The sequence below is a fragment of the Dendrobates tinctorius genome, unplaced genomic scaffold, assembly GCF_039654945.1.
Source record: "Dendrobates tinctorius isolate UK_male_01 unplaced genomic scaffold, ASM3965494v1 ptg000014l, whole genome shotgun sequence".
NCBI classification, from domain to species: domain Eukaryota; kingdom Metazoa; phylum Chordata; class Amphibia; order Anura; family Dendrobatidae; genus Dendrobates; species Dendrobates tinctorius.
Window position 1 is genome coordinate 17,158,899 of NW_027361682.1, and position 15,850 is coordinate 17,174,748.

At 49.1% G+C, this 15,850-nt stretch overlaps 1 pseudogene; it reads left to right on the plus strand.

Annotated features, from left to right (window-relative positions):
- Positions 1 to 1,636: 1,636 nt before the first annotated feature.
- LOC141070789 (piwi-like protein 1 pseudogene) overlaps positions 1,637 to 15,850 on the plus strand; it is a 41,311-nt pseudogene continuing 27,097 nt past the window's right edge.

Consider the following 15,850-nt stretch of genomic DNA (forward strand, 5'->3'; position numbering starts at 1 on the left):
CAGGCGATAGAAGCTATGCTGTGGGAAAATCAGGCTGCATTCGTCCATCATGCCGAAGATTTCGGCTGTACTGAAGCGATCACACATGAGATACCAACCGGGGATGCTTGTCCAATTCGAGAACAATACCGGCAAATCCCACCCAAGATGAACCAAGAAGTAAAGACATTACTGAGGCAAATGCTGGAGTCAGGAGTAGTGCAGAGTAGTCAGAGCCTTTAGTCGGCCCCAGTGGTGCTCGTCAAGAAGAAGGATGGGACCATCCGGTTCTGTGTAGATTACAGGAAACTCAATGCCTGCACTGTGTGAGACTCATACCGTTACCCCGCATCAAGGATTCCTTGACAGCGTTGGGGAAAGCCAAGTACTTCTCTACCTTGGACCTAGCAAGCGGATACTGGCAAGTAGCCGTGGCAGAGAAAGACAGGGCAAAAAACCACCTTCATCCTCTTTATGGGATTGTTTGAGTTTAACCAGTTGCCCTTTGGGCTCTCCAATGCTCCGGGCATGTTTCAACGGCTGATGGAAAAGTGTTTGGGAGACTTAAACTTCGAGGCTACCCTGATCTACCTGGATGACATCATTGTGTTTTCTGCCTCGTTCGAAGACCACCTTGCCCGGCTCGGACAGGTACTCGGAAGACTTCGGGCTCATAACCTGAAAGTGAAGCCAAAGAAGCGCCACCTCTTCAAGAGGGAGATCGAGTACCTGCACCACATAGTGTCACAAGATGGAGTCCTACCCTCACCAGAAAAAGTGGCTGCTATCCAGAACTAGCCAGTCCCTGGAACAGTGAGGGAACTCCAGGCCTTCCTTAGGCTCGCCGGGTACTACCGACGGTTTGTCAAAGATTTTGCAAAGATGGCGGGCCCTCTGAATGAGCTGCTGAGGGGGACCACCAGAGTGCTGAAGAATCAGTGCATCCCTTGGGACCAGAGACAAGATGTGGCCTTCCAGGCTATAAAGAATGCTCTTACTTCAGCCCCTATTTTGGCCTACGCAGATTTCAGTCAACCATTCCTGTTGTACACAGGCGTAAGCCTTCATGGACTCGGTGCAGTACTTTCTCAAATACAGGATGGACATGAGAGAGTCATCAGGTATGCCAGTAGGTTCCTGCAAGACAGCAAAAGAAACCCCCACAATTACAGCTCTTTCTGGTTAGAGCTCCTGGCCCTGGTGAGGGCCATGACAGAGAAGTTTGTGGGCTTCCTGACAGGGACCAAGATTCAAGTTTGAAGGACAATAATCCCCTGGCCCACATTGAGAATGTTAAATTGGGGGCTTTGGAACAACAGTGGCCCTCATAGCCAAGTTTGACTGTACCATCCATTATCGCTCTGCTACCGAAAATGCAGATGCCGACGGGCTGTCATGAGTGACGGTGGAGACTCCAGTGGGGGATCTCGATGAACAACTTGAAGAGGAAGAAACCTCAGACTTTCATAAGTTTAGGTCCGCAGTGGTTGTGATCCAGTCAAGTAGGGAGGCCTGCGCACTACCCCGATTCCTGGGGAGAACCAATGAGGAATGGGGACATGTTCAGGACGAAGACGAAAGGCTAAAACAGATTAAATGGTGGGTAACTCAGAAGTGGAAGCCGAGCAAACAAGAAAGAGATGGTCTGGACGCTGAGATGAAGAGTGTCTTACACCAGTGGGATAGACTGGAAGTGCGAGAGTCAGTGTTATATCGCAAGAGACAACAGCCAAAAGATATGGAAGTAAGGTGGCAGGTGGTCATCTCAGAAGGAATAGCGCAAGAAGTAGCTAAAGAAGCCCATGAATTCGGAGCTCACTTCGGGTCCACAAAGACCTACCAATGGTTACAGCGGTACGTCTACTGCCCCCGGTTGGAGTCTGTGGTGGAAGAGGCTTGCCGGCAATGTTGGGTATGCTCTCTCGTTAAGAGTACCGAACAAAGGGCCATACAAACTAAGGAACCGCTAGAAGTCTTGATGATCGACTATCTCCATGTGAGTCACTCGGCTCGGGGGCTGCAGTACTGTTTGGTGATGACCGACCATTTCTCCAAGTTCGCAGTAGTCACCCCGACTAGAGATCAAACTGCCGAGTCGGCAGCTCGGGCCATATGTCAAGATTTCATCCGAGTGTATGGATGCCCAAAGCGCATCCACTCTGACCAAGGCATATGTTTGCAAGGCAAGGTGATGGTAGAACTGCATATGTATGGCATAGAGCGGTCCTGGACCACCCCTTACCATCCTCAAGGCAACGGAGCATGTGAACGCTTCAACAGAAGCCTACTTCAAATGCTGAGAATGTTGGAGGAGGATAAGAAGGCATGCTGGCCAGACTACCTGCCAGAGTTGGTCTGGACCTACAACAATCGGGTCCACTCCATCATGGATTACACCCCATATCTGCTGCTGTTTGGAAGAGCTGGATGAGAGGTCATTGAGTAGAAGTTGGAACATCCAGAGGAGCTGATGGAGCGAAATGTCACTTCATGGGTGAAAGAGCATCAGCAGCGATTGCAAACAATACAGCGGTTGGTGGGTCAGCAGCGACAGGAAAAAGAATATACGGGATACCGCTTCAAACCATGGACCGAGTATTAGAGAGAAACGCCCCAAGGGTAAACTAAGCGAGAGATGGGAAGTACAAGGTACTCCAGCAAGTATATGCTGACGGCTCGGTCTACAAGGTGCAGATTGAGAGTGGGGCATCTGCCCCTAGAGTACTCCACAGAAATATGCTGCGGCCATGCCAGTCTGAGGCTCGTTCTGTGCCATTGCCTCCTGAAGGCGCTACTCCACTTCCTGAACCTGTGTTGCCTGCTGGTGAAATCAGTGACTGGTGGACCGTCCCTGACACAGTGGGGCATCCTCAGCCGGACAAAGATGGTAATCTTTTGGATGTGCCACTACCGCCACATGTGGACGAAACCCAACAAGAGCCTACTACGTCTCCTGCAGCAAGTGTTCCTCTGGAAGATAGCCAAGAACTCTGGAGATCCTGGAGGTCTACTGCAGGGGTTCCACCTGTCCGATACGTAGAACAGTGTTCTCTGTCTGTTTTTCCTAATCTGTTGCCTCCTCTACCGATTTTGTTGCCTGCTCTATAGGTGCTGTTCCCGCATTGCAAGTTTCTTCATTTCACTGCAACCTTGATGCTGTGATGGCCGAGGACGACCATCCTTAAGTAGGGAGGCATGTAAGGGGATGGCGTTACTATGGACAGCAGAGACACGCTGCCACTTTAAGAGACCGCACCCCCTTGGCTGATGCAATGGAACATTCTGTTCTCCCCTTCAAAAGACTGTATGTGTTGTTCTGCGAGCACTGGAGAGGGGAGGGAGTATTTCCTGGGTGAGTTGAGAGCCGAGATTTCTGCAGGAAGGAGACGTGCCTGGATCTGTGAAGGAAAGACTTTGTAAACTCTTCTGGGGATAACAAGGTGGCTTTCCTGTGTTGCCGTGAGGAGCCACAAAGAAACACAAGAAAGGAATCCAGAGGAGGGAATCCACCGTTTCTGGGAGCATCACTGGACCATCACACAAGGAGAAGACCACGTTGCACAGAGGTTCCAGGAAGATGTGCGCACCATCTTGCAAAGCTGCAGGGGCCCCCCGGGATTGGACTGAGATACCAACGCTACTGTGAGTGTTAAACCCTTCTGTGCACATGCTAGGGTTTAGGATAGGCTGCAGTAGATAGAGCACGGCAGCTGTGTGGACTGCTTAGCAAAGGCCAGATAGGCTATAGTTAGTGTAGCATCATACGTTACTTTACTGTGTTGTCTTGCCAGTTGGATAAATACACTGAGCTGTGATAGTCGGTACTCCGTGCTGTTTGACGGCCCAGCTAAAGAATACCATTCTTGTAAATTGTCTGTTATCATTGCATATCCGTTTTTGCATTTTCCTAAACACTGCATTCCTTGCCTGTAAATAAATTAACCCTTTGCTGTTTGCACCTCATCTTGTGTACCGTAGTCTCCCTGCATTGTGGTGGTTCCCTGGCCATCGCTTCATCTGAGCAGAAGCGAAACATTTCTTCAAAAATACAAATGCTTCACTGGCTGATTTAGACCATCTAGAAAATTCTGTCCTTTTTCGAGTCATATCTGTTAGGGATTTATCCACTATCGAAAAGTCCTTGATGAACCTGCAGCAGTAGCTGGTGAAACCCAGAAACCGACTTTCTCACGGTGCTAGCGGGGATCTTACCACAGTTGAGCACGGTTGGAAACGCAGCCTCAGTGACGTCATTATAAGGGGCTCCTGATTCAATATGGATATTCAAAAACATTTAACCTACTGATGTCTCAATTAATTTTACTTTTATTGGTATCTATTTTTATTTTTGAAAATTAACAGTAGCTGTTGCATTTCCCACCCTAGGCTTATACTCGAGTCAATAAGTTTCCCCAGTTTTTTGTGGAAAAATTAGGGACCTCGGCTTATACTCGGGTCAGCTTATACTCAAGTATATATGGTAATTCTCTTGCAGGAGACAATGGCGTTGGTGGAATGGGTGATGTCGTAAGTATGGTTTAATTAAGATTTATTAAAGGAGTCTGTGTCATTCTTTCAATTAAAGGACTTTTTTCTGTGTGTGTGTTTTTATATGATATGACTATGAGGTTAGTAATGGGGGAGTATTATTGACACCTCTCCATTACTAACCTCTGGACTTGATGTCACCTGACAAAACAAAGGTGATTTCAACCCCTACAACTATCACCTCACTTGTCACCACTACAGGGCAAGTGGGAAGAGCGAGGCTATGTGACAGAATTGGCGTATCTTATAGATGCCCCTTTTCTGGGGCGGCTGAGAGCTGATGTTTTTCGCCTGAGGGGGCAGTATCCATTAATATCAGCCCACAGCTTTCTGAATAGCCTTTGCTGGTTATTAATTACTAGCTATTGAACCCGTTCTATGCCTGGGTGGTGAGCAATTTTATTGGTATATAGTCTCCCATCTTGGTATGTGCTGCTCTCCTCCCATCCTGGTATACATGGCACCCCTCATCCCTATACTGGTATGCATGGTACCCCTCATCCCTTTCCTGGCATGTATGGTACCCCTCATCCCTATCCTGCTATGCATGGCCCCCTCATCCCTATAATGGTATGCATGGTCCCCTCATCCCTATTCTGGTATATATGGTCCCCTCACCCCCCCCAATCCTGGTATGCATGGCACCCCATTCCTCATCCTGGTATGCATGGTCCCCTCACCCCCAATCCTGGTATGCATGGTACCCTCTCATCCCTATCCTGGTATGCATGGTACCCCCTCATCTCTATCCTGGTTTGTATGGTCCCCTCATCCCCCAATCCTGGCAAGAATTGTCCCCTCACCCCCCAATCCTGATATTCATGCTCCCCTCACCCCCCAATCCTGAAATGCATGGTCCCCTCACCCCCCAATCTGTTATGCATGGTCCCCTCACCCCCAATCCTGATATGCATGGTCCCATCACCCCCCAATCCTGGTATGCATGGTCCTCTCACCAATCAATCCTGGTATGCATGGTCCTCTCACCCCCAATCCTGGTATGCATGCTACCCCTCACCCCCCAATCCTGATATGCATGGTCCCCCCCCCCTTTCCTGGTATGCATGCTCTTCTCACCCCCCCTATCCTGGCATGCATGCTACCTTTCACCCCCTATCCTGATATGTATGGTCCCCACATCACTATTAAACTGCACACATGCAAAAAAAAATTTTATACTCACCTTTTTTTTCCTGTGCTCCAGTGCTTTCCCGTTCTGCCGGAGGCCGGGAGAATAGAGTGTAGGGGGAGGAGTGTGGCGCCAGAGTACACGCATGCCCTTACCGTGCTGTCCGGCGCCATGTTGCTGAAGACACATTGCATATGTGCCTTCAGTAAAATGGCGCCGGATAGTGCTATGCACATGCGCGATTCTGACATGCACTCCTGCCCTAGTCTCCGGCGAGAAGAGAAGCTCCTCCCGGTCAGGTAAGTATGTAACTATGGCGCCGGAGATCGCGGTAAGCATTCAGTGTCTACCCGTACCGTGATCTCTGGTGCCATACACACTCCCTATACTGCTGGATGCCTTCTTCTGTCTGGAGCCAGACTGCACAGGAGCGTCGTGCTTGCACAGTCTATAAAGGCTTCGGACAGAGTGACGTTTACAGCGTTATATTATAGATAGGGTGACCCTGCGTCTTTTTTTGGGGGGTCCCCATTTTAATAGCCAGTAAAAGCTATGTATACAGCTGTGAGTTGATATTAATAGCCTGGGAAGCTCTATGGGTATTACCCCCTCCCCAGGCAATAAACATCAGCCCCTAGCCATCAGCTTTCCTTCTGCTGGTTAAGAAAATTACACGGGAGCCCACGCTATTTTTTCAGAAAAATAATCTTTTAATAATTAAATATATCAAATATATCACTAAACAAAATCATTCTATGTGTAAATGTGCATGAGTAGCCCATTCACTATCTCCATCCATCCATCCCTCACTCCCTCAAGATGGCTGGACCATTATTGTAAATACACCTTTGTAAATACACACCTGTTCTTTGTATCTCCCCCACCTCATTGTAGATTGTAAGCTCTCACGAGCAGGGTCATCTTATTTTGCTTTAATTATTGTATTGTTAAAGTTGTTACAGTTTTGAAACTGTTAAACTGTAAAGCGCTGCGGAATATGTTGGCACTATATAAATAAAGATTATTATTATATATGTACAGAAAGCACACACTGTAGTAATTGTATATGTCCCTGACACCTATATATCTATCTATTCTATATTCTGTATGAATTCCATCTGTTCCACCCTGTTGGCTCATGCTGTGATTTCAGTGTACACAGCTGCTGAATTGCCGACTTTTCTTTTAACTATCTATATATGCAGGGCTTCTACTAGGAGTTTCGGGGTCCCATACTGACAAAAATTTTGGGGCCCTCTTGAGACTCTACCCAGGCTCCTCCCCAGCCCCGCCTCCACCCATCGAACTGTCCACAGTCCCTCAAATCTCTCTTGGAAAAACTCCACTTCTCACCAATCACACATTAACAGTTCCCATCACCAAATCACACATATAGCCAGTAGCTTCTGTTTTGGCCAAAAGCTTTTTTAAGCCGCTACCATGACAAGGTAGACTCTTTTGGCTGAGCCCTACTCTACTCTAACCTATTAAACATTTGTTAAAATATGCAATAAAATTTAGGTATATTTTTATTTATTTTCAAATTTTTAAAATGACCAATAATATCACATACAAGGGACAAATACCACCACACCATGACCAGGCACAATATTACCACCACTTAGTGACCTAAAATACCCCATACAAGGAGCAAATACTGCCACACCATTACCATACCACATATTACCACCACATGGTGACCAATAATACCACATACAATAAAAAAATAGCCCACATATTACCACCACATAGTGACCGAGTATTAGCATATACACGGTGACATCATACACAGGAGCTCTGTATACAGTATCAGTGTACAGAAAATACAGTGATCAACAGTGACATTATACACAGGAGCTCTGCATATAGTGTCAGTGTACAGGTAATACAGGGATCACCAGTGACATTATACACAGGAGCGCTGTATATAGTGTATAGGTAATACAGGGATCACCAGTGACATTATACAGAGGAGCTCTGTATATACTGTTAGTGTACAGGTAATACAGTGATCGCCAGTGACATTTTACACAGGAGCTCTGTATATAAACAACAAAAACAAATTGCGACCAAAAATTCCAATACTAAATATATTATGCAAAAGTCAATGCCTTATTAATTACACAGGTAACTGGAAGGGAATGGGTCCACCAAATGACACATGTTAAAAGGGAAGCTCACAGGACATCTAAGTAATAGTCATATTAGTATATACATACATAAATCCATTCCTAGGAACCACAAGTGGGGTAATATTCATCTAATCAATAGGTATATTGCACATTTCCCACGTGGCCTAAAAGGAACTAAACAAACATATAATACCCGCATAGGTAGTTAGTCATCCTTATGTGCCATTACCGGATCAATAAGCGGGAGTATGTCCAGGAGCATCCACCCCCAATGCGTGTTTCGGCAAACAGTGCCTTTCTCAAGGCACTCAAATAGACCACATATTACCACCACATAGTGACCGAGTATTAGCATATACACGGTGACATTATACACAGGAGCTCTGTATACAGTATCAGTGTACAGAAAATACAGTGACCAACAGTGACATTATACACAGGAGCTCTGCATATAGTGTCAGTGTACAGGTAATACAGGGATCACCAGTGACATTATACACAGGAGCGCTGTATATAGTGTATAGGTAATACAGGGATCACCAGTGACATTATACAGAGGAGCTCTGTATATACTGTTAGTGTACAGGTAATACAGTGATCGCCAGTGACATTTTACACAGGAGCTCTGTATATAAACAACAAAAACAAATTGCGACCAAAAATTCCAATACTAAATATATTATGCAAAAGTCAATGCCTTATTAATTACACAGGTAACTGGAAGGGAATGGGTCCACCAAATGACACATGTTAAAAGGGAAGCTCACAGGACATCTAAGTAATAGTCATATTAGTATATACATACATAAATCCATTCCTAGGAACCACAAGTGGGGTAATATTCATCTAATCAATAGGTATATTGCACATTTCCCACGTGGCCTAAAAGGAACTAAACAAACATATAATACCCGCATAGGTAGTTAGTCATCCTTATGTGCCATTACCGGATCAATAAGCGGGAGTATGTCCAGGAGCATCCACCCCAATGCGTGTTTCGGCAAACAGTGCCTTTCTCAAGGCACTCAAATAGACCACATATTACCACCACATAGTGACCGAGTATTAGCATATACACGGTGACATTATACACAGGAGCTCTGTATACAGTATCAGTGTACAGAAAATACAGTGATCAACAGTAACATTATAGACAGGAGCTCTGCATATAGTGTCAGTGTACAGGTAATACAGGGATCACCAGTGACATTATACACAGGAGCGCTGTATATAGTGTATACTGTATAGGTAATACAGTGATCACCAGTGACATTATACACAGGAGCGCGGTATATAGTGTCAATGTACAGGTAATACAGGGATCACCAGTGACATTATACACAGGAGCTCTGTATATAGTGTATACTGTACAGGTAATACAGTGATCACCAGTGACATTATACACAGGAGCTCTGTATATAGTGTATACTGTATAGGTAATACAGTGATCACCAGTGACATTATACACAGGAGCGCTGTATATAGTGTCAATGTACAGGTAATACAGGGATCACCAGTGACATTATACACAGGAGCTCTGTATATAGTGTATACTGTACAGGTAATACAGTGATCACCAGTGACATTATACACAGGAGCTCTGAATATAGTGTCAGTGTACAGGTAATATTGCAAGGTGCTGGTGTAATGGACAGTGAAAGTCCCTAAGAATAAGAGTCAATATTCACTGCACACTCTCTTAAATAAATGCAAAAAGGTGTATTTATTGACGAGACATCAGTAGAAATAATGCAAAGTAAAAAAAAAAAAAATCACAGCAGTTAGGTGCGGGAGCACCGCTCATCTCAAGCCAAACACTAGGTTCCTCATATATTGGGCTATCATTGCCTTTGATAGGCGCCTAACATCTATGTATCCCTTTGGGATTCCTTTGCCCACACTTTCTCTTTAAGACTATTCCTTTGGAAAATAATTGACTCTATGATTAAGATCCGGGATGATCGAACCGTCAACTTAAGTTTAGCTTGGTCTCTTTTTTTGTTATTCTGCTTTTTTTCTACTGATGTCTCTCCAATAAATACACCTTTTTGAATATATTTAAGAGAGTGTGAGGTGAATATTGACTCTTACTGCCAGGTTTTTCTCAGGCTCTGTCACTCCGACTTCGCAAAACGTTTCAGAGTCACAAGTCTTTTCAAACAACACAACTTTATTGGACAGCATTACTTTAATCACATAGGCAGCACATGGCAAGCACAGTGTCATCTTCATACCTGTGACATCGGCGGCTATGTCCGCCGATGCCCCTTCTGTAGCAGCGCGCGCCGCAGCGTTTCCTTACCTGCGCGCTCCCGTCCGGGCGCGCGCCCGTCGTCCACTCTCCCTCACGGCGGCTCCTGGCTCCCGCCCCCTGTCTCGTGCACGCCTCCTCCCGCTCTCTCTCTCCAGCGGTGGGCGGCGCTGAGGGGCTGGACTGGGGGACGCACTTCCGGGGGTTGGTGTATTTCAGGCGTCCTTGCTGTTAGGAGGATGCCTGATGATTGTGTAGTTCTCTGCACCCTCTGGCCGCTACTGTTCTCCTGTAGCTTACCTTTCTCTGCCTTATCTCCCTGCCGTCCTCAGTGTCGTTCCCTTGCTCTTCCCAGTCTGCCCAGGCGCTGCTTCCTTTCCATTCCCTGTGCCCGTCCTCTGTCTCCAGTTCGCCCTGTCCTTCCCCTTGCCATTTCCGTATTGTGTCTTTTCCTGTGCTCCCCGTCCCTGCTTGTATTTCAGTCCGCTGCCTCTCCAGGCCTTTTGTCCGTGGAGCCGTCCCTCTTGGTTCCGGCTGTCGCGCCTCCGTCCTCTGTGGTCCTGCCCCAAACGATCCCTGTATAGGGGTCGGTCATCACCTGGCGTGCTCGGCCCAGGGGCTCCGGATCCGCGATCCAGAGGGTCCACTATCTGACTTAGTTTCTCGTCAGCATTACAGTATCATCAGGCCATGGACCCCGCCGGTGCTGCGGCTGCCACTCAAAAGGAACTGCTTTACCTAAGAGAGAATCAGACCCGTATCATGTCATTCATGAAGTCCATGGACACCCGGCTCTCCGCCCTGCAAACCGCTGACCCAGCGCATGCACCTCTCTTAGTCAGTCTCCAGCAGGAGCTCGCACAGCAGCGCGATGCTCAATCTCACATTTTGGGGTATATGGCGTCCGTGGATGATCGGCTGCTGTCTTTGCAGTCCTCTGCGGCCGCTTCTACCCAAGCCCGGGACCCTGTCTCTTTCCCTCCTCCCCGTCTTGGTAAGCCGCCTAGGTACTGTGGGGACCCAAAATTGTGTAGGGGATTTTTAAACCAGTGCAGGTTGCACTTTGATCTTCTGCCCCAACAATACCCCACGGATCGTGCTAAGGTGGCCTTTATAATCTCCCATCTAGAGGGGGAGGCGTTGGCTTGGGTGAATCCGTTGTGGGAGAGGGATGACCCGGTGGTGACTAACATCCAGAGTTTTTTGGAAACATTCCGTAAGGTTTTTGATGAACCCGGACGCCTTGCTTCCTCTACAGAGGCCCTTTTTAACCTCTGCCAGGGGTCCCTAACTGTAGGGCAATACGCCATCCGTTTCCGGACCTTGTCCTCGGAGCTGGGCTGGAATAACGAAGCCCTGGTTGGTGCCTTTTGGAGAGGTCTTTCTAGTAAAATCAAAGACGAGTTGGCCGGGCGTGACCTTCCTACCACCCTGGAGGATCTCATCTCCCTGGCTGCTCGTATTGACCTGCGTTTTCAGGAACGCGCTAGAGAGTCAGCCAGGGAGAGGAGGTCCTTTAGGTTATAGCAAGCTCCCATTCCGCGCACTGTTGCTCTCCCTAGTAACACTGCCCCCGAGCCTATGCAGGTGGATCGCGTCAAGCTGTCCGAACAACGGCGTAAGGAGAGGATGACTAAGGGACTCTGTCTTTATTGTGGAGGGGCCAATCACTTCGTACGCACTTGTCCTGAGAGACCGGGAAACGCATCCGCCTAGGCCAGGTAGGAGAGGGCCCCCTAGGTGATCAGACCCCCTCTCTCCCACTTACTCTTTCAGCTCTGCTTATTACAGGTCGGGGGCGTAGCTCTGTGGAGGCGTATGTGGACTCGGGCGCTGCAGGCAACTTCATCCGCCAGGAGGAGGTTGACAAACTCCAGATTCCCGTGGTCGTCTTAAGTAACCCTCGAGCAATCACCTCCGTGGATGGCAAACCTCTTCCTGGGCTCATCACCACGGTTACCATTGAAGTAAAGCTACAAATTGGCGCACTTCATTCTGAGAAGATTGCCTTCTATGTCCTGCCTCAATTATCTCATGCCATTCTCTTGGGACTACCTTGGCTTAGGCGGCATGAGCCAGTCATCAACTGGCGCTCCGGAGAGATCCTGCGCTGGGGGCATACCTGCCATGCAACCTGTTTACGTACCCTGGTTCGTTCCCATCCTCAGCTTAGGCCAACGGACCTCCCCGGTCTTCCTGTTCCATACCACGCCTACGCTGATGTTTTCTGCAAGAAGGAGGCGGACTCCCTGCCTCCGCACCGGTCCTATGACTGCCCCATCGACCTGATTCCTGGAGCGGTTCCTCCCAGAGGTAGAACTTACCCTCTTTCTCCTGCCGAGACCTCTGCCATGACGGAGTATATCCATGAAAATCTGTCCAAGGGGTTTATCCGGAAGTCCTCCTCTCCTGCGGGCGCGGGCTTCTTCTTCGTCCGGAAGAAAGACGGATCACTGCGGCCTTGCATTGATTACCGGGGTCTAAACAAAATCACCGTTAAAAATCGCTACCCCCTTCCATTGATTCCGGAGCTCTTTGACCGGCTGAGAGGAGCCCGGATCTTCACGAAGTTAGATCTGCGGGGGGCCTACAATTTGGTCCGGATCCGTGCTGGGGATGAGTGGAAAACGGCCTTCAATACCCGTGACGGGCATTATGAATACCTAGTCATGCCATTCGGCCTTTGCAATGCCCCCGCTGTGTTTCAAGAATTTATCAACGAGGTATTCCGGGATCTACTCTATTCCTGTGTGGTCATCTATCTAGACGACATTCTCGTTTTCTCGCCCGACCTGTCCTCCCATCGCAAAAGCGTACGCTTGGTCTTGCACCGCCTTCGAGAGAACCAACTCTACGCCAAGATTGAGAAATGCCTTTTTGAGCAGTCGTCACTGCCCTTCTTGGGATATGTCGTCACCGATTCCGGTCTAAAGATGGATCCCGAAAAACTCAGTGCGGTACTCAAGTGGCCCCGTCCAGTGGGGATTAAGGCCATCCAGCGGTTTCTTGGGTTCGCAAATTATTACCGTCAGTTTGTGCCTCATTTTTCTACGGTTACCAAACCCATCACGGCCTTGACCCGCAAGGGAACGAAGCCCAACAGCTGGTCCCCTGAAGCTGAAGACGCTTTCCAAGCTCTGAAACGTTCTTTTGCGTCAGCACCCATTCTGCATCGGCCTGTGACCAGCAGGCCCTTCGTCCTGGAAGTGGATGCCTCCTCCACTGGAGCTGGAGCGGTCCTGTCCCAGCAGGCTTCATCCGGACGGCTGGTTCCTTGCGGCTTCTTTTCTAAAGTCTTTTCACCTGCGGAGTGCAACTACTCCATTGGAGACCGAGAATTACTGGCCATTAAGATGGCCTTGGCTGAATGGCGGTATTTACTTGAGGGGGCTGTACATCCCTTTACCATCCTCACGGACCACAAGAACCTGGCTTACCTGCAGTCTGCCCAAAGACTCAATGCCCGGCAAGCCAGGTGGGCCCTGTATTTCTCCCGCTTTGACTTCCAACTTCACTTTCGACCTGGTAATAGGAACATCAAGGCCGATGCCCTTTCTAGGTCGTTACAGTCTTCGGAGAGGGATGAAGCCCCATCCTATATTATCGAGCCTACTAAAATGATCACTGTGGCCCCTGTGAATTTTGCTATTCCTCCGCCCGGTAAGACTTTCGTCCCTCAAGGCAGACGTACTGAGGTGTTGGACTGGGGGCATTCCTCCAAAATTGCTGGACACGTTGGGACTAAAAAGACTCTCTTGCTGCTGTCCCGGTATTACTGGTGGCCCACGCTTCGCCTGGATGTGATGGACTATGTTGCCTCGTGCACAATCTGTGCCCAGAACAAGGTGGCTAGGACTTTGCCCGCCGGTCTTCTTCACCCATTGCCAGTTCCTGAGGTCCCCTGGCAGCAGATCGCCATGGATTTTGTAACTGATTTACCCCGCTCAGCCGGATGTACCACCATCTTAGTCGTAGCAGATCGTTTTTCCAAAATGGCCCACTTCATTCCCTTACCGGGACTACCGTCCGCCCCGAAGTTGGCCGAGATCTTCATCCACCAGGTCTTCAGGCTGCATGGTCTTCCTCAGCGGATTCTGTCGGATCGGGGGGTTCAGTTCACCTCCCGCTTCTGGAGGACCCTCTGCCGGCTTATGGGTACATCTCTCGACTTCTCTTCCGCATACCATCCTCAGACCAACGGGCAAGTGGAGCGAATTAATCAAGTGTTAACCACCTACCTACGTCACTTCGCCAACGCCCATCAGGACAATTGGGTCGCGCTCTTACCTTGGGCTGAATTCTCGCACAATAATCATCCCAGCGAATCTACCACCAAGTCACCTTTTTTTGTGGTAACCGGTCAAAACCCAGGTATTCCATTACCTTTCTCCACGTCTACAGGAGTACCCGCAGCCGATTCTCTTGCTAAAGAATTCTCGCAGATCTGGAGAGAGACCAGGGATGCGCTCAAGGGTGCCAACAACCGAATCAAAAAACATGCAGACAAAAGACGGAAGGACGTGCCTCCGTACCATCCAGGTGACAAAGTCTGGCTTTCAACTCGACATATCCGTCTGAGAGTTCCCTCTTATAAGCTGAGTCCTCGGTACATTGGGCCGTTTGAAGTGATTGGACGTATTAATGAAGTGGCTTACAAACTGAGGTTGCCTGCTTCGCTCCGGGTTCCCAACGCTTTCCATGTCTCGCTCTTGAAACCCGTAGTCCTGAATCGGTTCCAACCAGCTTCCATCGTCCCTCCTTCACCTGTTATCTCGGACAACGTCTTCGAGGTCAAGGACATCTTGGCTATAAAAAGAGTCCGGGGTAAGACCCTTTTTCTTATCGATTGGGTGGGTTTTGGTCCCGAAGAAAGGTCCTGGGAGCCTCGGGAGAATATCAACGCTCCCCGGATTCTGAAAAAGTTTTTGGCTAATCTCAGTAAGGGAGGACTTAAGGAGAGGGGTACTGTGACATCGGCGGCTATGTCCGCCGATGCCCCTTCTGTAGCAACGCGCGCCGCAGCGTTTCCTTACCTGCGTGCTCCCGTCCGGGCGCGCGCCCGTCGTCCACTCTCCCTCACGGCGGCTCCTGGCTCCCGCCCCCTGTCTCGTGCACGCCTCCTCCCGCTCTCTCTCTCCAGCGGTGGGCGGCGCTGAGGGGCTGGACTGGGGGACGCACTTCCGGGGGTTGGTGTATTTCAGGCGTCCTCGCTGTTAGGAGGACGCCTGATGATTGTGTAGTTCTCTGCACCCTCTGGCCGCTACTGTTCTCCTGTAGCTTACCTTTCTCTGCCTTATCTCCCTGCCGTCCTCAGTGTCATTCCCTTGCTCTTCCCAGTCTGCCCAGGCGCTGCTTCCTTTCCATTCCCTGTGCCCGTCCTCTGTCTCCAGTTCGCCCTGTCCTTCCCCTTGCCATTTCCGTATTGTGTCTTTTCCTGTGCTCCCCGTCCCTGCTTGTATTTCAGTCCGCTGCCTCTCCAGGCCTTTTGTCCGTGGAGCCGTCCCTCTTGGTTCCGGCTGTCGCGCCTCCGTCCTCTGTGGTCCTGCCCCAAACGATCCCTGTATAGGGGTCGGTCATCACCTGGCGTGCTCGGCCCAGGGGCTCTGGATCCGCGATCCAGAGGGTCCACTCTCTGACTTAGTTTCTCGTCAGCATTACAATACCTGTCCCTGCCATTCTGACAAGCTCTATCTTCTCCATCAGCTTCCCTTTCCTGGCAAGCTCAACAATCTCTTTGTACAGTCCGTATCCCACTTGTATCCTAGGACAATCCATGTCCCATCTGCATCCTTGAACAATCCCTGTTCCATC